The sequence below is a fragment of the Ischnura elegans genome, chromosome 10 (assembly GCF_921293095.1).
Source record: "Ischnura elegans chromosome 10, ioIscEleg1.1, whole genome shotgun sequence".
In the NCBI taxonomy this organism is placed as follows: domain Eukaryota; kingdom Metazoa; phylum Arthropoda; class Insecta; order Odonata; family Coenagrionidae; genus Ischnura; species Ischnura elegans.
The window spans coordinates 4054915-4082685 of NC_060255.1; positions in this window are offsets into that span (position 1 = coordinate 4054915).

Consider the following 27771-nt stretch of genomic DNA (forward strand, 5'->3'; position numbering starts at 1 on the left):
GATCTTCAATCTCATCGCTGGCACCTATACCATTAAGTCTTACGAGGTGCATTACTGGCTATAAGTGTTAGCTTAGGAAACCGGTTGGCACAATTTTTTCCCCGCAATTTACTCTAAAGGCAAAAGGAGACAGCAGTGGATGAGTTCCATCACCGTCTAAACTGCCATCCGTCTAAAGCGCAATTGCATTCCGGCGCGGCAAAGCAGCGAAAATCCTGTTTCAGCTGTTTCAGTGGACCGCGACGTGAACGAAGGGGTTTTCGCATTGGAATCCGCGAGAAAAATCAAAAGAATGGAGAGGAGCGTGGAGGAGAATGTGCCCTGGGACTACTTCCGACGTAACGAACACTGCTCGTGCGTGCGAAACCGAAAAAAATCGCAGTGGGTGTACTACGTACGGATGCTTGCGCGCGCGAGGAGCTGTTCTCATCGCTGTATATCAGCGTCGATGTGGATAGGCATCAAGTCGGGAAGGCATTACTAATCGCAGATATATACTCCCCAGAGGAGAAATGCTTCTTAGCTATTTGAAAGAAAAAACTGAATTATTTCAACTTCGAGGGTTTATCATGTTTACTTCATCAGCTGACAAAAGTTTCAATACACTAGTGTGACCATAACTTAGGGTACCAAGGTCGATTTTTGTAAAGGTTGCATCATGTAAAACAGAATGATTTTCAATTTTTAACTTAAAAAAAAATCTAAAGAAATCAATAGCTTGCGAGGTTAGTTCGTAGAATCTATGAAACAATTTAATGACATCTAATTCCGTTACAGAGAAAGATTTGCAGCTGAGAGACTTTCAAAACCTAAAAGACTTAAAATTGGGACAGAATATCGGCAAAAACTGTCATTTAATTGTTTCATAAAAGTTTAAATTTCAAATCAATCTGTGGTATACAAGAGTGACTGTCTGAGTAAAAACATATTGATACCTAGTGAAAATATTGAGTTTTGAGACATCATGATTTGATAGGCTTATTTCGGATCTTAATTTAAAGCGGGTTGCAATAAAAATATATCGAACGGAAAGTAATAGCTTTAAGTTTTTAATTTTTCAAGTTGAAATTACAAAACTCATCCATTCACGGTGTAACGGTTCCATCACATCTCACCGGAAAGAACCAGCTTCATTTAAAACACTACATATTGCCGTCGGATATATAGAATTACGAGCCTAGCCTTTGTGATTCACTGCCCTTCCACTTCCAAAACCAGTCTATGGTATAAAGTAGGCCCAGCTCCAAAATCCTCGACAACGCAAGGCCGTGAGCTCTTCGGAGGCTGTTCTCTCCGTGGAGGACAAAGTTTCAATCGCGCAAAGTATGGTGAATGCCATTCAGCACTTAAATTTTACAATTTCCTTGAAAATGTGATCAAAACGCAATTTGTATCATCCTACTTAAATTGTTAATGCGTAAACTTAATTTATGGAACAAACTTTTACACTGATAATTTTTAGCAAACATCGGTTACTAACGCCTTGCAAACAAAAAGTGAAACTTGACAGCTCATCGATTATAGGTAATGAATAAAAGACGCAAAATCTCGGAGTAAAGCTCAGGAACTTTTAAAAAATCATACAATTACGTTAGGGAAGAACGTATAATTTGTGCGGAATGCATTTCGAGGAAGCCCAGCAATACTCTGAAATGCACGCTTTAAGAGAGGGACTCTGATAACGGATATATTCATTGAAAAGAGAGCTAAAAGACGTTGAACTGGGAATCAAAAGTGTGATTTCAGCACCCTCTCTGAGGGCTAGGACGCTTAATTCAAGCGTACACGTAAGGACACAAAGTGATTGTGTTGGAAAATTTTTCAACAAAAGAAACACTTTGATGAATATCAATATGGTCGACTCTCAACCGCAGACCGCACTAAACAGGTGTAATTCCAGAGACGCAACCGGCGGAGTGCGAACAAGGATTTTTCTAACCATCCAATTCAAATCCACGCTAGCGTGTAAATGGATTTTTAATCTCGCTCGTACACGGAGTAACCGCAATTCCCTGGTCTCCTACACACACCGCAACCTCCTCTGATTCGTAAGGCAACCTTTTGGAAACCATCACGTGGTCATCAAATGGGCCAAAAGTCGGCCCTAACAGATATCCCACGTACTTCACCGTTTCCTTTTGGAAAATATTTCCGTAAAATTGAGGGGTTGAGAAGCCAACGGGTGAAAGCAGTGATGGCAAGTGAAACGAAATGAAAGTGAAAACCAGTAAAATCTAAAAAGTCTCTTTCTGTGGAGCGATATATAGAAACGAAATGAAATGGATTTAAACCCGGGGAGACAAACTGAGGGTCGAAACAAAATCGGAGTCAAAACTACTTCGGGTCAAAACTAAACTGAACCTCTAGGACGAAATGAAACCCAGATAATTTTTCGCACCGGAGGGACCACGTGCTTCACTTTCAAACAGTTTAGTTTCGACCCACACACCAAGGAAGAAGTATGGTTGAATGAAGTAGAGGTTCGGCTTATCGCCATTAGACGCGTGGGACACTCATGTTTTGACCATAAACAGCAGAACGGCGAACGCAAACTGGCCATTCGATTTTTAAGCTCAGTATTTAAACACCTCTACTTGCATGTCACACGTAATGGGTCGAAACTATTCCATTTTCCCCCCTCTATTCAACTTCTGGGATCGAAACTAAACTATGAGCAGTAAGTGTTGATGGAGACTTTCGCGGGGTGGTGCAGCATGCGTAGCAAGGTTTCCGGGTTGACCTCCGCGTCGATTCATCTTCAAGACGACAGTTTCGCCGGCGTTGCAGCTAGCGTCTTCAGGTACGAAGTATCGGATGCAGGTTTTTTGCATCCTGCATCCGATACTTCGTACCTGAAGACGCTAGCTGCAACGCCGGCGAAACTGTCGTCTTGAAGATGAATCGACGCGGAGGTCAACCCGGAAACCTTGCTACGCATATGAGCAGTAAGGTTTCGATTAATTTAGTTTCGCTCCCGGGAGAAAAGTTTCGTCCCGGATCGAAGTAAACTCCTTGGTGATTTTAATTTCGTGCGGAACGAAACTAAACCCAGGTGTCCCAGGTATATTCGTTTCGCTCTGGGTCGAAACGAAACATTTCGTTTCGTATCACTGGCCATCCCTGGGTAAAAGTGATTTTTAAGAAGAGTAATTAGGCAAAGAAAACCATCAAGACCAACTAGATATCAGGGGGTGAGAAGCCAAGTGGTACAAGTGATTTTTAAACAGAGTTGGGCACAAAAATATATAGAAGAAATATACAAACACTTGGTAGCCAAGGGATACTTGTGAGTCTCTGTTTTGTGCTGACATCAAGTGGAAAATCAAATGCACTGCTAAATATCTAGTCGATCTCGTTTGTTTTGCCTTATCTAATTTCTGTGCCTAACTCTGTTTAGGAAAGGAAATCACTTGAATCCCTTGAACTCTCACCTCTCAATTCATTATTAAGTAAAGCATTTGATTTTCCTCTGTCAAGCACATAACAGAAACAGTCGTATCTCTTGGCCACCAAGTTTCTGTACATTTCTTCTATCAATTCCTGAGCCTAACTCTGCTTAGAGAAAATACCACTTGTACCTCTAGGCCTCTGATCCCCCCAACTCGAGGACTAATTTGAAGATGGTCGATGGGTTGTTTTGTAAGGGCGATGCAGGAAAAGGTGCGGTGCGCGATGCAGGGGGGGGGGGGGAAGGGGGGACGCATGGCAGGGGCTATCTCGGGAGGGGTGCTCGGAGCGTGGGACAACATCGCGTGGCTGAAGGTAATAATAACGGCGGTGGCCGCGGTGGAGATATTACGGCGAAGGCGGAGCGAACACTTTCCGTGGGGGGGGGGGGAAGATAGGGAGAACGAGAAACTTCAGAGATTGAAAGCAATTGGGATATAATGCCAGTTCTCATGACTGTATCACGAGAGAAAAAACGCGATTGCGGATGAGATACATAATGCGAGTTAGGATATGAAACGCAGATTCCTTTCTCGAAATATTTAATACTATTTTTAGCTCCTATAAAGGATTGCGCCATTCAGGCACGAGAATTGTAAGTACTCGTAAAATTGACGACAACAAATCAACTACCTCATCACTTTGACCCCAGCTATTTGCCGTGGTCACACCAAAACAACTTATTTACCAGAAGAACCACAATTTAATACAAGGTGGTGGATTCGTGACTGCGCGTTTCAAATAAGATACTTTTCCGGTGCGTTATTTTACGCTTTGCCATAAGAGAGACGACATGTATGGAGGTCAAAAGGCAAACTAGGGCACAAAGAATATGGATAGATGAATCCTTCCTTATTTTGTTACATTTACACTTTTTGCAGCTATTTGAGCAGCAGTAGCTGATATTTACCTGTAACAAACGCGATATGACTTCATTTATAGCATTCATTTGTTAATAACTCAAAATGTATCCGAGTGACTTGCCAAAATTTTATTACATACCCTGAGCTATTAGAATAATTATCGTAAGGGAGTTTTGGTTGAAAATAAATAAAGTTTTCGCGATTAATCAACACTATTTCAATGTACAGACAAGTAGCATCAGAAGAAAATCCATAAAAATGCGGTACTTTAAATGCAGAGAGAAAATGCACGTAAACGCTATTATAAAGATATGTCTTTGAAAAATATGTTCGAGGCGTTGGGCACCTGGCTAAGAAGGTGGTTTTTCAAACGGATTGAATATTCTTGATACTGTGAGGTAGCTAGTCTGAAAAAACGGAGTAAATGCAATGATCGTGAAAATTTCAAACATTGCTCTTCTAATGGAGCCAATATCATTGACTGACGAAAAGGTAAAAAAAGGTTTTCACCTACTTAAGAATACAGCAATACGTGACCATTCAAAGGGATTGCTAATTATGTATTTATAACCATGGTAGATGGTTCCTTGAACAAATATTTAAATACTAAAAACGCAGTCTTATTCCTGATGATAACTCGGTGAGTTGAAACTATTTGTAAGCATTCTAATGATCTTTGAAAAGGTGCATTTTTCCTTTAAAAATATGAAGAAATTCCACGATATCTTGTCTGAAATATGAGAGACTGTAAAACATGAATGTATATGATTCAAACTAAATACTAAAGGGTAAGCTGAGCTAGTTATGAATTGCAGAAAAGATTTCCTACCACAAAAGTTATTTTTTTTTTTCGATTTTGTTCCTCAAAAAATAAATTTGAAATCAATATGCAAGTAACCTTAAGGATTTTTTCTCCAATATGTATTGACTGATCACTTTGCCGCTTGAAAATTTATGTGCGGGTAAAATAAAATATAAAAAAATAAAAATGCTAAATAAAGTGGCGCATATCCCAGCTGAACGTGGCACTGCGACAATTTATGGCAACAAATGCCGCCTGACAAGAAGGCGAGATAGAGGTCGTGCAACTGATAAGGCCCCTTTTTCATAAGAGGAAGGCAAATTGCCGAAATCAATTTTGCGGCTATTTTCTCGCAGCCTCAATCCCTTTTGCCATTATTTTCCCTTGTTTAGAGAAAAATAATCTAAGGGAAAATAATAACCGCCTTAACTTTACAAGTTCTTGATAAATCTCATCTGATCCCTCCTGAAACTTATCTCAAATTTCGATGGTTACCCATTGCTTGAAAACATGTTCGATAACATATCAAGTCATCGTATCAATACCATCTACAAAAAATATATTTGACAGCGTTGCGTACGCTGTAAAATAAGATAGATTAATTGAGTTAAGTTACCCACGACCCTGTAATTAATCATCGAAATTATTATTAATTTCATAAGGGCATTGCGATGGTTATCACGTTAAATCATAGTCGAGAATAAGAGTAGTAAATTCAGTCATATTTAAGGCAGAGGTCGGAATAGGATTCGACCATAAAAGGAGCATGTTTTTAAAATGAATAATTGTAATAAGTACTAAGAATTCAACCGTACGTGTGTTTCTTTATCTACACCATGTGTCGAGAGAGAATGGCCATTGAAGCTTTCTAAACACTGCAAAAAGTGAAGGAAGAAACTAAATCAAATCTTCCTACACAGAGAAGACCCTTGGTAGGACTTAAGAAATAAAATATCCTTAAGCGCGAAAAATATGCTCTCCCATTTGGGAAACGTAAGTCACTGATACATCTTCAATTCTAGCTGGAAGATAAGCCAAAAAAATAGAGCGAAAAACTCTTCGAACTTATGGTTAAGGTATACAATTGCGATTATTTAAAATATTCAGCCTGATTTTGCGCGAACTAGTTAATGGCTATCAAATCATTTTACCCATATTTTACAAGTTTTTTCACTACAAACACTACCTTTCGGGAGTAATTGGTAAGATGTCACTGTTTCATGATTCTTAAACCATTTAGGCTGACCTTACCTTTCATTGTGAGAAAGCTTATCAGTATCATTTATAGAAAAGAATTTGTTGATACCCGCAATTTCAAGAGATGACCAAGAAATACTGGGAAAGTCGATCAGGAAAGAGAAAGTTGTTTGCTAGGGATTGCAAATCATTCTTTAAAAAAGTTGATTTTGCCTTGTGCTTGTGCGGCACAGCATACATATAACTACACTATAAACTCAACGGCGCTTGAATATTAAGAAACGCGGGCCACTCCATGTAGCTACGCTATATCTTTAAGCTATTCAGTGAGAATAGGATGATATGCCATAGTTATCTGTTGAATGCCTTTCGCTAGAGAAACTTCAGAGTCACCAGTCTACATCTACATAATACCCCGCAAGCCGCCTAAAAGGCGTGAGGCAGGGGGTGTTAGGACACCAGCCGCTTACACATAAAAAGGAAGCGCTCAAATGAAATTACGACTATCATTTACTAAAGTCCTTTATGGTTCGGGGGAAAAACGAATTCTCATATCTATACATTCGGCAAAAAATCTCTCTTAAGTTATCACTTCTGTAGTATAATGGACCAGGAAGTATAGTGGGGCTCTAATATTATGTTCTCCGTATCGCTCTTAAAGATATCCATTCTCGGAACGTAGGTTTTCCGTAGCAGTTTTTGACGAACCTTGTAGCCTTTCTTTGTATTTAATTCAGTTCGCGGATTAAGTCTATCTGCCACGGGTCCCATACGCTCGCTGCATATTCAAAGTGCGGTCGGACGAGAGCGAAATAGCACCTTTCTTTTACTTTCTCATTCGAAAATCTTCCCACAATATGCTTGACGAATCCTAATTTCTTCAGGGCTATGCTGCAAATATTCTTTATAAATGTTACCCCGAAAGGTTCGAGGTTATCGTAGCTCTCAGGTACCTCACTTCGTCTGTGGCCTTTATGTCAATACTATTCTCTGCATAAACACGGTTATAGTTGGAGTTAACGGAGACAAGCGCAGTTTCTAGGATGACGAGATGTTGACTGATTGATACCGCCTAGATTCATTCCTAGAGAACTCCTCCCACTGCCACACGTTTCCTCAATTGTACCCTTTCCTGGGTCCATACTCAAAGAATGTCTGAGTCAAATATATGTGAACTTCACCACAGGGATAGTAGCATACGCGAAAGACCCTAGTACATGCGAGAAATGTTAGAAAAAACAGGTTTCATATAGAAACTGCAATATTCTGTGAAGAAGTGTGGGATGAAAATATCACAATGTAGATGCAAGATGCTGGAACAAATCCATTGACTTTTTCATTAATTTCCCCGGGAAATTTATTAAATAATTCTCACCGACGTTTTTCTTTAGCAGCATTGCGTTCAAAAACTTTTAGACTTTTCTTGAGTAAAAATTTAAAATGAGAAAATAAACCAACATTAATTTTAACCCTCGAGCGGGCGTGCTCGATATTTTTACACGACCCGAGGCGTGGCGCACTTAGGTCACTATGCATGCATTTATATAATAACACTCGATTTTGTTAAAATATATCTTTATTTGTCGAAATTAGTTCAAGATTGTGCATTTATAAGTGATACAGATAAAAATGTGCACAAGCTGTAGACAGTCAAAATGGCATTGTAAGAATACACGAGGCCATTCTAGACCAGAATGTACGTACAGTGCTAAAATCCTGGGTTTTCGAAGATTAGGGTACTTAATACGCCAGCGCGTCCGCTCGAGGATTAAGAACAGTATTTTCAAAAATTATGAAAATAAGACTAAATGGATAAGTTCGATCCCTCGATAAAGTTCAGGTGCGTTGGCCACTACAATTTTCTATTGGCATTTTATTGTCATTGACCATTTAATTCTTGACAGCTCAACAGAAAGTAGAAAAGTAAGGCATAAAAGTGAATGAAGTCGTTCAATGCAATATCATAAATAACGAAGCGATGTCTGATTTGCAGGCCACTGATGATTGAGCATCTTCAGGGACAATTTGTGAAACAGGGCCCATCAACTTACTCTCTCATTTTTTCCCTCCGTTAGGATTGCTCGCTAGCTGCATTCCACTTGCTCGAGGCAAAATGCGACGGGTATATAGTATGATTCTTCCCCAAGAGATGGAACTACCTCTGGGGGAAGCTGCGCGCCCTAGGATAGCAGTTACTTCCCTACCTTCCTTAAATCCCCTATCCCCCTCCCATCAGCAGTCCTCGGCCCAGCACTCTGAAGCTTTCCTCGTCTCCGAGACCAGACGAAAGGGCCTCAGATTGCCCAGGTCATGGATGGCTCATCTACATAATACCCTGAATGCGATCTCTAGGGTGTTTGGCAGGGGGTGATCAACCACCAGCATGTAGCATGCAAATGGATTTCCACATGCACACCACATGGTACAAAAAACGTTACGCATACTTACAAATTATACTATATGCATTCATTCAAAGGCAAAAATTGCCAACTACTCGTTAAGGTGCTCTGTCAGTAATGCTAGAGCACACAAAACATGCTGTAAGAAATAATAAGAAAATTCAGAAACATGCTTTAATGAATACATAAGTTATTGCGCTGCAATTGAAGTCATCTAATATTTTTGTAAGCTCCAACGCTGCCGTAATAGTCTCTTGTTGATCGTGGAAAAAAGACATTCTCCATCAGTTCCACAGTCTATCTCTCTTCTTTTATTTATATGATCTGATCTACCGTAGTATGTTGTCGTTCGTAAGATATGGCTAACTTCCTCTGAAAATACACAACTCTTGAATTGATCTAACAGATTTAGTCTATTTTTTAGTCTACGGTCTAACCGAGATTCCCATCCGAGTTTATCTAAGATGTCAGTTACACTAACAAGACTATTGTGACGACTTTCACGTACCTAGCCCCTCTTCTTTGCACGAATTCTAACTCTTATTTTAACCTTATTACATGAGGATCCCAAACATTGGCCGCGTATTCTAAATGGGGTCTAACGAGGGAGAAGTAGCTAATCTCTCTCACTTCGCCGTCGCACTTTCCTAATATTCATTAAACAAAACCCATTTTACGATTAGTTCGACCAGCTACTTCCCGAATATGTTTGTTCCACGATAGATCATTATTTAGTCTAACTCCTAGCTATTTCACGGATCATGTTACGAAGACCACAGCTTCGAAAGAAAATATCATGCTACGCAAGACCAATAGCTATGTTTTTAACCCCTCCCCTTTTTTCGCGAACCGACCTTTTACAGCTTGCCTGCTTCAACGGCCGCAGTTTCTTGATGCCGACTGCGACATTAGCCACCTTTTGGACACAAATGTGTCTAAAAATGACTCCCGATAAGTGCTATTCCACCATTATTGGATTTAAATATTCGCAATGTGCAAGTATTTAAAATAAGAATGAGACCAAACCCGATACATTTATGAGATTTTTTAAGCATGTTAAGCGAGGAAATAGTTGCCCCATGAAAAATTATAAATGGAAGTTGAATTAGGAAGGCAGGAGCTCCTCATTTCACTGGAGTTGGGCACAAGTTTCAAGTCACCTTAGAACAATGGGAAGCGGTATCTTTTGAAAAGTATCCACCCCTTCAATTGTCATCAGTAGCATTACTTTCGCGCAACCTGCCTTTAATGTTATCCCATTGTTTAACCACGCTTCTGGGATGTGTTCTTGGTTGACAACCAATAAATTTCCGCAATTAGGTTCTATCATCATCCTTCATTTTCAGCGGTAGCTTCATTTATCCCTAAATAATGACAATTAAGCTATTTTCTGTGAATAAAATGTCAACATTTCCCTTTATTTACAATCAGGACGGTTGCCTACCTTAATAACAGCATGATATGAGTCAATTATTTCCAGGATGTTGCAGTTGATCTGCAAGCATTTTATAAAATATTTTAAATTACTTTCTGGATCTACAAACATAAATATTAATTTGCTAACCCATTGGCACTGAGTTATAATTTGATACCAAGCCAAACGTTCACAAAATTCAGTTCCCATTAAATTTTCTGACCTCAAGGAATCCATGGTAAACAGTTCAATTAGTGAATAAATTTTTACATATTAAAAACATATTCTAAAGGTCTGTACACGAGATACCGAGATACATTAACACGTAGTAGCTTATGCTTAGATATATAAACGCGTACAAGGATACGGAAATGCACTGGGTAATCACCCATATTTTTATAAATATGTACGATACAAAGTTATAAGGAAAATATTTTTTTAGGAAAATATTTTTTTAAGGAAAATGTTTGCGATAACAGAGATGTGTTTTTTTACGTAGCTTCCCCAATTTTTAATAGCATAAAAAATCACAGGATTAATATTAAGCCGGTATTTTCTGGAATAAGAAGGCTTTCATTTCAATTGAACCTTGCCGCACCTCTCACCGTCATGGATCTGCTTAATTTGAGTGAAAGGTGAAAGTTTACCTCTGCGGTACAGTTATATTAAAACGAAATTATATGCAATGCATGACAATTGATGCAAGCGTATAACATGTCTACGTAATATGCTTTAAAATCCTCAAACAACAACCTACCGATTGTATGCACGTGCATTGTGTAGTAACTAGGTATTTGAAAGAAATTAATCTCGCTTGAATTTTTCAGTTTTAGTCAGTATACATAACTATGCGTCGTTAACATTAGTTGACAATCTCCAACGATCTAAAAATACATATGTAAAGTAATTGTTGAATAAGAATATCAGCAATTTTGGGAGTCATGAAAATGCAGAGTGGGTTGGATGAGTTTTATGATAATGATGATTGGCAACGTGACAACTATAACAAGACTGAGTGAGGCATACGCATTTAACTGAGTCCAATAACTATGATTGGAGAAAATAGAATAGCATCGATTTTCATTTCAGTCAATAGAAAATACAAGCTTTCGCAGTTGATCAGTTAGCATATGCTAAAAATAAATGTCATCATTTACTGGCTCTAAATGTAACAAATGTTTATGTGTTCCCCCATAACTGGAACAGAATTGGAATTGAGACAAAGCCCAGCATTCACGTTATTAAGGAAAAAACGAGCACAAAAAATTGATAAAATTCCATCTAAAATATAAATTTTAACCCATTTTCAAAAATATATTAATACAGATATAAGTGTCACTTGACATTATTGAGTATAAAATTTGCGAAATTGATTTTTATTAGGGATAGAATTCAATCCCCAGGGGATTGCCGCAAAGCTATCCGGAAAATACGATTCCGAGAACACTGTATCCATCGTTAAAAGCGTTTCGTTTGACTTTCGAGGTCAAATACAGGGGAATACAGAGAATTCCCTCAGCATAGAGGTGACCTGGGTACACGATCCTTGCTTCCTGTCGAAATAACCGTATACCTACGTGCCGGTTGGATAAGGTTTGCTGAAGAAAAATGGTATGAGTGCACCAAGTAGGTACTGAAGCAGGAGTCAACACGTAAGCGTAAGGAAGGGATAAAAAAATCGAAGTGCATTAAGTACGCAAGAAAATATTTAATTTTCAAACATGTCTCATCAGACATCCTCAAAAAGAGGAAACATTTATTGATGGAAGTATCAAAGAAATAGCTATTTCAAAGGTACCCTTCTACCCTTTCAGAGAACAGGCTAGGCACACACATCATATGATAAAAGACAGTATTTTCACACTAGAGAAAAGCCCTATATTCCTGATGTTAAATTATATACAAACCAGCATCGCACAATCATAGCTTGCAGAAAAATAATATTATAGTTCACTTAGTAAGGATTTCGGTTAAAATAAAGATTGCACATCTGCGCAAAAAGTATGCCTAAGATTTCTGGTCATTTTCATAACCTACTTCTAAGCGCTACACAGTACAGGGCGTTCACATCGTTTAAAAACAGAAAAAATTGTTTACTTTTGTCAACCATAAAATAAAAATTTGTAAATTAATTTGCATGGAGAAACAGATGCAAGCCAAAAGGCTATATATACTATAAATAAACTATAAATTATTTAAAAAATATATTTATAGTTTTTTTCCACTTTTAGTACATATTCTTCAAATATCATTAAGTTCCTCAATATTTGAGCTCCAATTCAACGTAAAATTTACAAACCTTTCTAATATTTTCGACATGTTATGCATCACATATTATACATTATGTATTAATAAACATATCCTGATATAAATCCACTGCATCATTCGATATGTTGCCCACAACAATTCAAAATTTTAACCCTATAATTGTCATGTCTTTAAAGCTAATTTTTCCAATCCATCATATATAATAATGAAATTATAATTTTTGGCAAGAAATGCTTTTCTAAAAATTAAGACATGTGTAAATGAATTCCGTGCAATTTTTTACAAGGCCAATTTCACTATTATTTCCACCGAAGAAAACGAGGCAATAATGCTTTGAAAAATTTACATTTCGTTGATTTTTGAAATAAAATGACATAAGTCATGGAATTTTGTGGAATAATATATCAAACCCTGCATAGCTGTTTTTAATCCAAAAACCCCAGGGTTATAATGGCAATAAGAGGCAATAACACAAATTTTATTATTCCAAATTTTAATGGTACAAACAATAAATATAGGTCCTAAAACAAAGTCAAACATATCCACAAAATGTGATGAATTCTTAAGGACCTCCACGTCACTTTTTGTTCAAACAACGAGCCCTCATGAAACACCATTATTATTTGACAGTTGGCAAGGCATTTAGAAATAGATGAATGCCAAATTTTAAAACAGGAAGCATGAAATAATTACTCAAAATATAAGAAACATACGTAGCAGAAATAAGTTAAATTTTCCACCAAAATCGACCATTACCAGTTTGAAAAAACATTGATTTTCTGAGTTCTTCGATGACGCTAAATGGAAATCCTGAGAAAAACGTCAATTTCTGAGTAAGCATAACCAGAATGTAGTTTTAACGAGAGCGAAGCTTTCGGATGGTGATCATTCCTCAAAAGTACGTCGAATAAGCGACAAGCGGATGGCGGCGCTGAGGAGACTTGGTGGAGATGGCCTTTTCAAAACGTCCTCGGAGCGCAATGAGCTGCTACAATACGAGGAACCGTGGTGATACAGCTCCGGAGTCAGCACACGGCTCGCCGCAGCGTGTGCACTACACTCTTCCGACGAAACACGTCACGTCATCGCACATGAGTTTCCGTATCTACCGGTGAGTGTTGCACTCGGAATCTTGCTGTCATGATCTAAATACTCCGTGGTCGCGGATTCTCCGTATGAGAACGGGCTTCAATATGTTTGCGTGTGATTTTTGATAGGTGTGACTTTGTAGGCCACAAAACAAATTCTAAAAAAGGAGTATATTCAAACGATATACCTTATAAAAATGGAAGGGCTTCGAGGTGGGATCATTGCCAAATGGATAAAGAAGCTTATAAAGTTTTGCCGAAAAACGAGGTAAATTTCATTTTCATAAACAATGAAAATTACTTTTTTTTATATAGGTACTCATCCTAATGCTTAATATATTTAAAAAATATTATAATCAATCAGATATAATATGGCATTATCGTCGTATAAAATCGTTTCAGGCTTGATTTTATGGAAGATTACTATTTCCATGCTAAAAAACACTAATGGTAATTTCCACACTATTTAATTTAACACTTAACGACCGACCATGGTTTCGACACTTTGTGTAATTTTCAAGGTAATCCAACAAAAACTCTCTAGGTATATATACCCAGGCCAAGGTAGGAGGTGGGGGCATATGGAATTGGAGTGAGGGGAGTAGGAGGGGGAAGAGTTTAGGTGAACATATGAATTAAGGCCGAAACCAGAAGACATGCAACAAGAGGAGCGTGAGTGAAGGTCAGAGTCTTGACGTCATTGGAAAGCTTAACTTTAACAAAGGTGAGTCAGCACGAAATAAAACATCATCACAAAGTCCATTCGGGCTATTGGCAATTTCAAATTTTTCCATAAAATCTAATTTAAGCCTTTTCCCAATACAATGTAAAATATCTATGTCAAAATTGCTAAAATGGTTATTCAGGCATAAATGATTAGCGAAACAAGATTTTCCGTCATTATATACAAAACTTCTTCCTAAATAAATGTTCCTTCACTCTGTCTTTAAACCGGTCTGGCCAACACAACACAAACCACAGTCCTCACCCTTTAGTTTGTACAATTCAATTTTGTCCATAAAATCATAATTGTCCTTAGAATTGAATAAAATCTTGTCAAGCGTCAATGGGTAATAAAATGAAATAATGAAATTATTTTTTTTTAGGGAAGATATTCTGGAGTTTATTCGATATGTTTCTAATGAAAGGTAGTTTGACCCAGCGGGTAATTTTTGTCGGGACCATACACAGAGATGTCAGTAACTTTGTGGTTCTTATGGAGCGATAGCGTTTAAGCATCTTGTCTAAGCACAGTGTAACTTTTAAAAATCTTAGATGCTTTATAAACAAATAATTACAATACAATTCTAAACAAACTCTATATTTTCAAACTTAGAGCATATAACCAACATCAAAAGCCACCATGATATCACAATTCCATTTATATCTACCACCACCACTCTTCTCAACCACCGCCATGAACTGCATCAGCGTGGATCCTGAGTTCCGCTATAGCCCTCTCCTCCCGCTCTCTTCTCCTCTCGTAGGCGCCTCCCCTTCTCTGCTTTCTCTTCCTTTCTCTGCAACACCGCCACCTTTCTTAGTCCTTATCCCGATCCTTCCTTTAAACACGTCTGCCTCCTTCAACTCTCTATACACCACTCCCCTTTTCCTTCACAACAATCCCTCACTACCATTGTCAGTTTTAAATTATATAAAAACAATATGGTGGCTTGTTTATGCTATGTTACAACAGGGTATTGAAGCCATTTCTTACTGCTATGAGTTTTATAATTTTCAGTTCTTTATCGAAGTTGTGGACAGTCATTAACCAGTCAGTTATATTCATTAACCGGTGGATCATACACCTCGATGCAGCCAGCTTATGCGTATGGTGATTAGATGAATCTACCGGAATAAATACATCAGTGAACGTTTCTTTTCTGTATATTGATAGATCATGTTTACCACCTTTAATTGAAACATTTAAATCTAAGAAATTAATATTGTCCCCACCATATTCAATCGTAAATTTAATCTTGTCGTGAATGGAATTTAAAACATTATTAAAATTATCTAATTGGCGTGATGAGCCCGTCGATAAACATAAAATATCGTCTACATATCTAAACCAATAGACAACATTGGTCAATAGGGGGTTACCAGAGCTGAAAAGTTTATATTCCAGATTGTCCATGAATATTTCAGCAAGAATCGGCGAGAGAGAGACGATTCCATAGCAAGGCCAGAATTTTGTAAGAAAAAGAAAGCCATTATAAATAAAGTATTTCTGTGAGAGACACATATTTAGAAGTTTCTCAATCTCTTTAAGTATCACCTGGTCACATTTAACGTCTTTTAATAGATCTAGGGTCAAGTTAGAGGCTTCAGCAGCCGGAACGGAAGTGAACAGATTAGTGACATCGAAAGAAATAAGTTTAGTGTTAGAAGGGGGTACTATGTATATTGTAAATTTTCTCTGATAACTCAATTGAATTATTAATACTGTGCTTAGGTTTCAAAAAATAAAATTGCCTAATTAAATTATTTAATTTGGCCTCTGGCTTATGGCAAGGGTCCGCGGAGTATGAGACAACCGGTCTAATAGGGATACCTACTTAGTGAGTTTTAAGTAACCCATAAAATCTTGGGGGTAGAGGGCTTATATTAATGACTCACCATTTCTCCCCATGTGGTACTAATAAGCTCTTTGTCATGGATATGGCATTATCATGATATACGTGCATTATTAAATAATTATCATGTTAAAATTAAATGTTCATACCTGCTTCTAAACAAGCTAATTTTTCAGTTATAGCAGAACATTATATTACTAAATAATTTATTGGAATGAAAATGGCGAATTTATCTTCGTGAGTAACTTTGAAAAATTATATTGCAAAAGTTCTTAATTTGAATTATCTCAGTTCTTTAAAACGTAAAATTACCCTTAGCCTTTGAAGAAAAGGTACTTCAAAGAAGCTAAGGGGCGTAACTTTACTTTAAAATTATCCTAAGGCAAAACTTTTAAAATGAAATAAAAAAGTAAAGGGAAATTGTTTTTTAAAGTTTTAAATCTTGGAAATAATTCCTTTAACTGCTATTTTACATTGAAATTATTTTTTTACTGTTTTCTACAATTTTTCAAAATTCTTTCGCTTCTGATGCATTCCCAATACATGACATTGAGTGAGTGCTGCAAATAAACTTTAATATCTTATTTGTACCTCCGAATCATAATTCAAAATATACTTCCTCATGCGCCCAACAATAACTACTTCCTCGTTCATTTCGCATGGCATATGAAAGGCATCTTTCAACTTTTCCAACGTATTTCGGTGCTCTTTCTGACCATTATCCCAACCCTAGCATTACCGTCAAAATATCCTGTGTGTATAATCCTATAGCTTCCACTCCCTAAAGTCTCCTTACTCAGGCCACTTCCCTTCGCTGATTCCTAGCACGTCGATTTTCAATTTTTGCATTTCCACCTAAAGGTTTTCTAGCTTACCGTAAGTTCAAAGTGATCTCACGTTCCATGTACCTATCCTCATAACTTTATCACAGCTGACCGATTTACCCTCTCCGTTTGTCCCCGCCCGGAGGTCCGAATGGGGGACTAGTTTACCTCCGGAATTTTTCACCTGAGAGAACTCTATCTAATATTTAAAATTGGAATAGTTGCGACTCCTTGGGATAATGATGTGGTGGTTTCCGGGTACCACAGCCGTTAAAGTAAATGTTACTACGCCTGCATTGAAATGAGTGTCGCTGTACTGAACTCCGTGGTATCCACCTTCACTCAAGTTAGGATGATCTGCTGCCCTCTCCCCCTGGTGATGTGAGGCATAATTGTTGGCGATCTCCAGTCGCCAAGTAACGGCATCTTCACAGGTTTAGTGTATCATTTATATGGCCTACATTACCCAGTGATAAACCCATGCAACCTCGGAATGCCGTCGCTTTTTGCCCATGACTGCTCATTCGTCGACTAAACTCGCTTATATCGTAGCTATATCTAGTGGTTGGCCCATCATTTGTAACCCGGTGAACGAATTCGGAGGCTTAAAAATCAGCCCTCATGAAGTTAGCATGCGTAACTCTTTCTAAAACATAATTACCGTAATTGAAATCATAAACAATCAACTTAATGAGAGAAAATGGCTATAGAAAATTCACAGAAATATTCCTTTCTGACCGGCACGAGCAATATGTGTGCCATAGGTGGTGGTAGTGAGAATAAAGAGGGAGGTTTTGCTTAAGATTCGATTTGCCAACAAAACTCAATTGCAGCAATGAATAAAATGAAATTGTTTTTTTTTCATGGCTATCGGATTTTCTGTCAGATAAGCATTTAGAAAAGAAAATGAGTAAAAAAAATTTATCTCAAAGGCGAATACCAACAGGATAGGTGATTTTTTATAATGGTTACACAATTAGAAAAATCTTTGAAATCTTGGGCTTCGATTGCTTTTCTTGATAAAATATAAGCCAATGAATTGGATTTATTAAAGTATCATTAATCATCCGCTATCAATTGGAATTGTCAATTCCAGCCATTTTTATTCGAGTACGGATTCCGGTGCTCAATGAACGGGTGGACTGAAACCCAGTAATTCCATTGAAGAAACCAACGCTCGTTGCAGGTATACATGTTGCACCGTGTGGAAATTCCGAGCAGGGTTTATAATCTAAAAGGGTTACATAGGACACATTTAATCACGGTTAATTTCGACGCGTAAAATTGCGCAAAATTATCAACAAAGCTTCCATAACGCATGGATTTTACTGATTCAACATCCATTCTAAGTACTACACTACATGAAATTAGTATCTTAGTTTACAAGAATTCTTTTCTTTTACAAACATGAATACCTTTCATTTTTTATGCCGATAACAGGAATGTAGAAATTATAATTATCAGGTGCAATAATCCGTAAGTATTTTACTGGCTAAAAATCCGAACCAAGGAGGTGATTAAGGTGATATATGCGAAGTAACTTCAAGCCCGTCAGAATTATTTTAATGGCTGCAGACGAATCTATGAGTGGATATCCCTTATTTTTTGGTGTGGTATGGTATATGGAGGAGGCGACCGACAGCTGAGTTTGTTTGCGCCATGAGGGAAGAGTATGGAGGGAAGGGTGGAGAGAAACCAGGCGTCGGCATTAGCCTGCTCTTAACGAAAGGCGGCAAGGGGACCACAGCGTCCCATCCAACGGACGGAGTGCTACGCTTGAAATGGACGGACGGAGTGCTACGCTCCACACAGCATTCAAGCAGGGATCGGGTGGTCTCTGAAAATTCTCTGCCACCTCCGGGATTTGAACCCGAGCCTACGGGGTGGGTCTCCAACATTCTAGCTACCACAACAACCCAAACCCCCTAATTTATTATTACGTTTTTCAGACAATGATTCGCACGCGACAATGAAGGCCTATCCTTAAATCTTAAGGAGCTTAAAAATCTTTCATTAATAGGTACACTATAGTATTAATACGATGTCTACATATGAGGATATACGATAACTCATGCTACCAATGGTTCTCAGAGTTTAAATGGCTCAACGAGAAATGACAGCGAATTAATTTGTTAAGCAAATCGAAAACATGTAATGAAAGCTCGTGAACGTTTAAATGCGAGAATTCTAGACAAAGGCAATGGTTCACGGTACATAAATATCACCGAGGTATATGCACCGCTTTAAATTTATTTTCCGCTACATTGTAAGAGAGCAGACTATCGTGCACCTACGCACTACCTCCCTTAGAGCCCACAAAGGCGTTCGGCAGGGTGTGCTGGGACACCAACAGGTAACCTGACCTAGAATTCTAAAGACATTCACTCTCCGTTGGTCGCACGACGTCCACCAGACGCAAGGGCATTTTTTTTCTTTGCCCGCATCGTACTTTCATATTTAGGAAACACATATTCCTTGTATCTTAATATTTTATGTTTCTGAAATAGTATGTATAGTCACCAATATGATTATATTTTTTGTCACATTTATGGAGTCAATGCTGATATTTTGTTGTTTTTGGAGTCTGGTAGATGCCACGCGTCATTTTGAGTTACAATACGTCAGTCACATGCTAATAGCATCATGATATTCAGCGCAAAGTTTTTAAATACGTTTATTACTTGAAATAATAGATTTTTAAATTATTAAATTTTGGCTATGCGTCTCATTGCAACGATTTTTTTATTGCAATCAATTTAACACCAGAATAAAACTATTACTGCGAAGAAGCTCCTATGGTTCCCACATAATTTGATTGAACTTTGGCAGTTCTCCCCTTTGCTACATACGTTTATGGTGGCTTACTACATTGATGTAGATGCATAATATTAGCAGTAAACATACGCATAACTATATGGTGGCTGTATATAGTATTACGTTTCCAATATGATGGGAGATATTGTGGTTCAAGTTCAACTGAACGCGCCATCAATTTGATCAATAATTCCCCCAGTATATAATCTGAGGTTTCAGGCGAGATGGAGTGGAAACGGAGCATAACAAAGAAGCAGGAGCAAGTTGCACAACTTTATATTTATTGCCCCCCTATAGCCAATATTATTTGTTCGGTTATTAGCTAAATCCGTAATGTGCTACTGTGGATAATATGTCTTCATTTACTGTCCAAATTACAAATGTTAATATAATTTCGATGAAAGAAAAACCCTAATAAACGTCAAAATAAGCAGTAATCAGTCTTTAATTAATACAAATATCTCCGTTATTATTATTATGCCCAACTTTGTTATCCATTCATGAAATAAAGTATTCAATGGATGACTAATTGTAGTTAAAACATTTATTTCTACTTTAATGGATTTTGTTCAACCATTCCAAAATGGCGTCTGTGAGACGCCGCGCGACAAATGGCGTTCCAAAATGCGACGCGACTGACGGAGCGTTAAGGATCGTTTCGTGAGTGATCTGAAAGCATCTGTTCAGCCTCCCATTTTTATAAAGTTTACAACAGGATTATCCGTTTAGCCACGATAAACTTATTTAGCAGAGGGGAAAATGGTTTACCATATTCCAAAGTTAACTCAAGTGAGAGCCATTCTAAATTCTTCGCAATAATAGTTTTAATCTGGTGTAAATTGATTACAATAATTCGTTCAATTGTATTAGGCACAACTATGCGGAAGTTAATACTCGAAAATGAAAATGAGACTTCGTTGATTTCCTTTAATTTAATTTGTCCGTACGACATGTTTCGAACCATAGAGATCATTATCAAGTACTTACAACAAATTTGAATGGTAAGCAAACGTATATACTCCTTGAAAGGGATGGGGGAAAGAGTGGAAGGAGGGGGTGTCAGGAGGGGGAGGGGAAGGTGTTGGGTTGGAAACCCCAAGTGGAGGTTGTATTGAGAGTTGAGAAAACAACCGTTGATTACAATAAAATATATTCGTAGCAGTAAGACGCATATTCAAAATGTAATGCTTTAAATAGTCGTAAGTTTAAATAATAAACGCATTGAAAAATTTGCGATGAATATCACGAAGCTATTAGCATGTAACGCACAGTGGCATAGGGTGTACCGTGGCGTTTTTATAAATTTCAGGGATCAAATATTTCTATGCCGTGCTAGCTGCGCATTCGAATTGTGGAGTGACGAGAATCGCCTTTCGATCACATTTTCGACCGAGGGCTCCCCAAAAACACGCTCGGTGAATCCCCGACTCCAGGCTTCTTACATTAGTACAGTGTGTCTAAAAATTAGGGTATATATAGAGCTTATTAAATAGATGACCAGTTTTATTTTACATCCATTTCACCACTCACGAGGCTTTTGAAACCACGTCCGCTTCAATAGCTATAATTTTGGGGTGTTAGTCACGCTGGTCATATAGAGAGATATCCCCAATCACGGCTTGGAACATTTATATTTCTTTCTCAGATTTTGAAGTCTGCAAAATGGGAAATAGGTAATAAAATATAATAAAAATATATGGTATCTATCTGCACGGATATGTGTGATTCCATTCAGATAAATTAGCTTTATTGTGAGAACTTTGATATGAAAATATAGCTTCCCGTATCCCTCCGGTACGTTTAGCTAACAGATTGAGATCTCAAGAGGCAATAAAGAGACAATGAAGAATAATGCATTGTCATCCATTATGGAAATAGTTAAATTAAACGTTTGATAAGGGCTTGAGAGGCCATGCGGTTATTTATGGCGTTTGCGAGGTGAGAATCTGTGTGAGAGTAACGCCAGGTCGTCACGCCAGCTAGCGGCATGATATATGCCGTCACTAATTTCCACCACCATCCCCGGTATGGCGACGAAGGGGTGTGGCGCCGAGGGGTTGGTAAGACTGCACTCGTGTGGTTAGAGAGAGAAAAGGGGGGGGAGGGGCAATAAAACTGACTGATGCTTCGAAAGGGAGGTGCGGTCTGCTGTTTATCGCGCGGAGTAACTTACGAGGCCAGATCACGACCCCGAGTCTCCCGCAAATGCAATACGGGGCACGCGTGCCAAGGCTTAACTGGTGCACTACTTTTTTTCGTGTAGAGATTTCACTATAAGCAATGATCACGCGCAGCTAAAAGCGAGAGTAGTGCATGAAAAAGCTAAAAAAAGGGGAGAATTTTTGTCTAAAGCGAAAAATAAACATATTGGTGAATATCACAAAGTGTATTCTTTCATTTTCCATGATGGAAAGTTTCAGAGTTAAAACTGAAATCATCAGTTATAAAAGCATAACAACTAAAAGAGGTGATTTGCTGTAACTTGAAGGTATGTAATCCCACCAACAGTTCTATTTTCGTCTTTTTTTCATTTCGTCACTTGGGCTCTCCGATTAAAATCTCAAATTCTGTAGAACAAAGTCATACCTAAATTTGACTATACCAAAAAAATAGAAATTTTGCCCCAACTAAAATTGAGAGGTAGGTATTTGTATTTTTGAGATGCAAGCAAGTTCTGAAAACAGATTACTCAGCTTACCCTGTATATTTCACGATTGTAACATAAGATGTGAACATGAGATACAAAATTAAAAAGAAGCTGCCAAGAGGGAAGGCTAGGTGCTTCTGAGTTAATTAGCAAATGGATATAATAATCAATAACAACCACGAACATACTTCCATTTTAGTTCTTTTATCCCATCGCAGGGAACTGGGAACTTCTGGCCAAAACTCTCTTATGAATAAACATCCATTGGACTCCCTGCTAAAAGCTATCCTCTCTTAGGCCCAAGATAAGAGTCATCGAGGTATTTGGAAAGGATTTCATGGTGCCGTGAAGCTGTAAAGACTAAGATTACAAAATTTATGGATATTCACATTGAAATAATCATTGCTACGCGCACTTTCCGAATGCTTCCTTTTAATCACTGAGCTATTGATAACGCCATGAAGGTGAATGATGCTACGACACCTAAAGCTTTGTGTGCATTAAAAAAGCGTAAAAATGCTGGTGGGATGCTCTTTCACAACAATGACCTGCATCAACCCACCCTTGGCGGTAGCAACACTTCTCCAGTCACAAGGGTGATCTACGAATTTTCGATAGCATATAATGAAGTGTTATGCAAGAAATGTTTTGTCCTGGCCTTATAAGGCTTGATAAAATGAAAATAAAACTAAAATTCGCTTAAAATATGCCGATATTAATCCGCATATTAATGCCGAAGTAATACCTAAAGGGTTCAGGAAAAATATATTATATCTATCATTGTAAAACATTTTAATGCTTTTATCACAGAGGGATAAATAATTGTATAAAAAATAAAGAGAAAATTCCGATTTTTATCTCATTGTGCGAATAACAATAATTAGCGTTAAATTCACGATAAAAATTATATAATTAGTAAAATAAGAAGCAAAATTAAATACAGGAGCAGGATAATGTTTTCACTGTAACGGATTTGGTGTGAATATACCGAATGAGAGCATTTGAAAAGAATCAAACGTTAAAGCATCATCGAGTAAATTATTCTATGCAAATTGGATTCTTCACGCTTTTGGAGTTAAAAATCATCGCAAGCAAGGCACAAGAGAGCTTTACAAACATTCGTAAAATGTTCCCTCCTTTTATAAAGCTAACTTAGTCGTAAAAGTTGAAGTGCTTTTTGGGTTAGTTCTGTTTGAGACGCATATTTGGGTTGACGGGACCACTAAAATCGTAATTAATTCATTATCCATTGCGAAAAATACATCAAAAATCCTATGAGAGTAATAGGTGGCCTCTCATTTTACAACCGCCCATCACGATTTTAAGGTCAGAGTTAAATTTTTCATGAGCGTCAAATTAATTGTTGCAAAAAACTAACTCCGCCTATCAAGCTTTAATGGCACTTTCTTTGCGACGGCCGGAAATGGAGAAGCAGCTTTATTACTTGAAGGAGAGAGAGATGTTTAATGAAATTCGTGCAAATGGTACCCTGCCGAATGAAACTCTGCCGAGTCATAATATTCTCCTTTTCTCCTCCTTTCTGCTCTGCAGAACCTCTTAATGATCAACTTGAAGGTGCATTAACGCACATGTGAACAGATACGTTTGTCAGTAATTACCTGATATTTCAAATAAATAACAAGTAATAAATGAAATTATGTACGTACCTACCAGTCTTTTAATGCACTTGCAGCAATTTCTTCCAAAGCTAAGGGATGTCAGAGCTTTAGGCATCTTAAGAATTAATTTTGCAATAATATTTACTTAAGATGGTCTTTGCCTTTTAATGTATTCTCAGAAATCTATATGAGTTTCTACCATTAAAAAGGGATACCGACATTCTTCGGTGCACAGGCACTAGGCATGAAATGCGAATTCATAACGTTGGTAATTTACAAATATTAAAGTCCTTTTTAGGAAATAAACGGTAGGCCTTTTCCCGGAAATCATCAGAATTCACGAAGGATACCCTTTTTAAACAAAAAATTATCACATTTTCGGAAAAATCTTGCAAAAAACCTCTGCTAAGTAATGTGACGACTAGAAAGCCGCTACTCTGCTTCAAGAGCATTGGAATGGAGGCTAGGTAACTGCACCTGAAACTTTCTCTAGGGCAGTGTCACATTACGAATTAGCACATTGACCATTGTAAAAACTGACCAGACGGCACTTGAGACATAGGTGCTGGATGCCGATTCTGACCATCCAATGGACTCACGGGGAGGAAGACGAGGAGTTATGGCGAAGGGCGAGAAAGATATAGAGCATGGATTACCATAAGCGTAATAAGGAGTCTGTGGATAGTCCATATACTTAATAAGACGTAGAAGGCACGTGACATTTGTAACACCGAGGAGAAGTATTGAAGCGAAAGAAACTCAAAAAAAGACCAAGAGTACTTGGGGCAGGTGAAGGAGGAAAGGAAGAAGAACGTCGGGGAATTGAAGAAAACATATCGGGAGAGGGATTGGTGTACAGGCTGCTGTGCACCAATCTTAGGATTGCAGTATAATGATGTCATAATGAATTGTTATGCGAATAATATCCCAACTAGTATATACTTTCAAGAGGAGAATTGGATATCACCCTCACTTGGTGGCATTCTGGGGTGAATTACAGATTTCGGACCAAAATTATATGAAATCAAAAATAACGGCGGAGGTAAGTAGACAATTGTCGCTATCTTTTAATTGTCACCACCTGTTTTTTCCAACTTTCTTAACCGTTGGTCAAGATACGAAAGGGAAAAAAATAAAATTGGGTACTTTTCAAACGACTCAACACGATTAATTTATCTTCGGACGTGTTAAGTAACAAGCCATTATAAACACGTTCAAAGCTCGAGCAACATCCTTTCCTTTTGCACTTTATTTTAGTGGTGAGGATTGGGTAAGAAGGGAATTGGAGGAGAGTAGGTACTTTCAGTTTGGCAGCAAGGTAAATGTTTTTAAATGTTTTAAGAGAAGAAGATCTCTGATGGAATAGGAATAGGACCCACGTCACTTCAACAGGTTTTACCCTGTAAATACGATGACATACCCACAGTTCAGGTTCTCAATAGAGTTCAAATTAGCAACTGGTTCCCCATTCTTTGAAGCAGAAGGTGAAATTCAGCATACTAATATTATCAATTACATGCAGTGACAGTATAGACTCGTTATTCTGGTTATGAAGAACTTCTTATCTAGCTTAATTCTATCATTAAAACTTCTCCCGGGTGGATCTATCTACTTTAAAACACTTTTCATTTGTTATTTTATATTGTTGCGTGAATGGGTGCATAAACAACCTTTCCTATTTCCGAACACTTTAAACACATTTCGTTCCCTAAAAATGTATACACAGGAGCATCAAAGTCGTTCCAGGCACACCATTTTCCGAATCCTCCTTATTGATTATTATACTTGTCTCCTGTCAATAACTACCGTTGCCAAGGCTCTCAATGACTCCACCGCTGCAATATGATAGCATTTTAAGGAAGGTTTTTGTCATCATTTCCATAGATAAGATATTTTTGGTGTTCTTTTACACCTATTAATAAAAAAAATAGGTACTGATAAGGAAACAATTTATTTAAAGGCCTACCAAGTGTAGAGTGAAGTAGACGCATAAGTCAACAACATAAACCGCCGCATATGCCACGATGGGTGTACTTCGCAAATCGAGTACCGGCTGAAAATCGCACAGCGTAATATATTCAAACCGGAAGCTTACCGAGGGTGAACGCACCTATTCCACATAATTCGCACTCGGCGCCACGCGGCGACACAAATTCCCAGCCGCAATTGCTTGTAGCGTGGGCAGAGTTAGGCGTTCCATTGTGCCCTTCCACTAGCCATTGGGCCCTTCGGAAAGTTCTAAAGCGTTCAGGATGGAGGCACGAAGGAAAACCGCACATTTGGTAGCTCGTAAAATACCCGACTTGGGTAAAAATAGCAAGTGGAGCCACGCACACGCAGAGAGAAGCAAGCAACTATCCAAAAGAACCAGAAGCAGAAACCACCGAATTCCGTCGGGAATGCAGAGGAGCGGACTTCGATACTGGAGGCCATTTTTCACGCATTCCGAAGGCAGTTCACCGTTTCTCCGGCAGGAGCGCACGTGCTAGGCTTAGGTATTTGGGTGCCACTGACTCTGTATTCGCAAAGGAATACGACCAAAAAATAGGGATTGTTTCAGAAAATCCATTCAACTCTTTCAATCAACATTTTTAAAGAAAAACTTAATAATGCATGCATGCACATACATTTTCAAAATACGATATTGTTGATGTGGATGTTTACCAATGAGATAAATAACGAAGAATCTGAGCTTTTCCCGGTGAATAGTATGGATGAAATCTTCTTGGGTTTTCAACCGGGTCACGGCTCCAAGGTAAAGGCCGCGGTTTCGCTGATAGACTTTCCCAACATCCTCAGGTCTGATCCTATCTACCGTACCCAGGGTAATAGGGCTTTCGTCCGAGATAAATAACCATTTATATCAGCCATAACCTTTGCAAGTATTTATTCTAAGCATGATAGAAGCTTCATCAACATCATCACTGGTCAACGATCCTAGGATTGCTTTGACGCAGCTCTCCACTCAGTTCTCCAATCAGCTTATCTTCTCATACCTACGTATTTCTTCTCTTACACATCCATCTTTACTTGTTCCATATATTTTGTTCGAGGTCTTCCTTTTCCGTTCTTGCCTTCCACTTTTCCATCGACGATTGTCTTCATCAGGCCATCATGTCTCAAGATGTGGCCTATAAGATTGTTCCGACTTCTTGTTAATGTTTCATGAGGAGAAATAAGAACAATTGTAGATCTAATGACGAATGTGGAGGAGATTGTAGGAGATTAAGATAGTTGTGGTGCCTCCAAAGAATAAGAGAAGAAAGAATTTGAAAACTGTTCGCACATTCAAACATAAAAGCAGAATAAAAAGAGGAAGACCCAGTCAGTCATGGTATGGAGGGAGTGAGGAAGGACATTTATAGGGGTGGGTCAAATGTGGGAGAGATATTTGATATAGATGCATGGAGAATGGGTATCGGCTGATATGCTGTAGGAGAATATGTAAGATTTTTTATTTTGGAAAATGGACATTCCGATTTATCACTAATTATGACTACTGTCAAAAGGAATTTTATAACAAAATACAATGGAAAGGCTAAACAAATTTCTTACCGTATCCAAGAATGACAATTCAGATATCACTTTGACTTTTCCCCATGCATCTATATAAACAATGCAGAGAGAATATTCATGCAGAGTACCAACTATACGATCCTGGTTTACCTAGTTTGAGTCATCCACATCTTCGCCCTATGCCGTCAAAATTGCTCGCTCAATCAACCATTTGTGATTTTTATGGTGATCAATCATATTCGGGAACACTTTGTTCATGAGCTCCTTCCGATGGAATTAATTTGCAAACATTCCGAG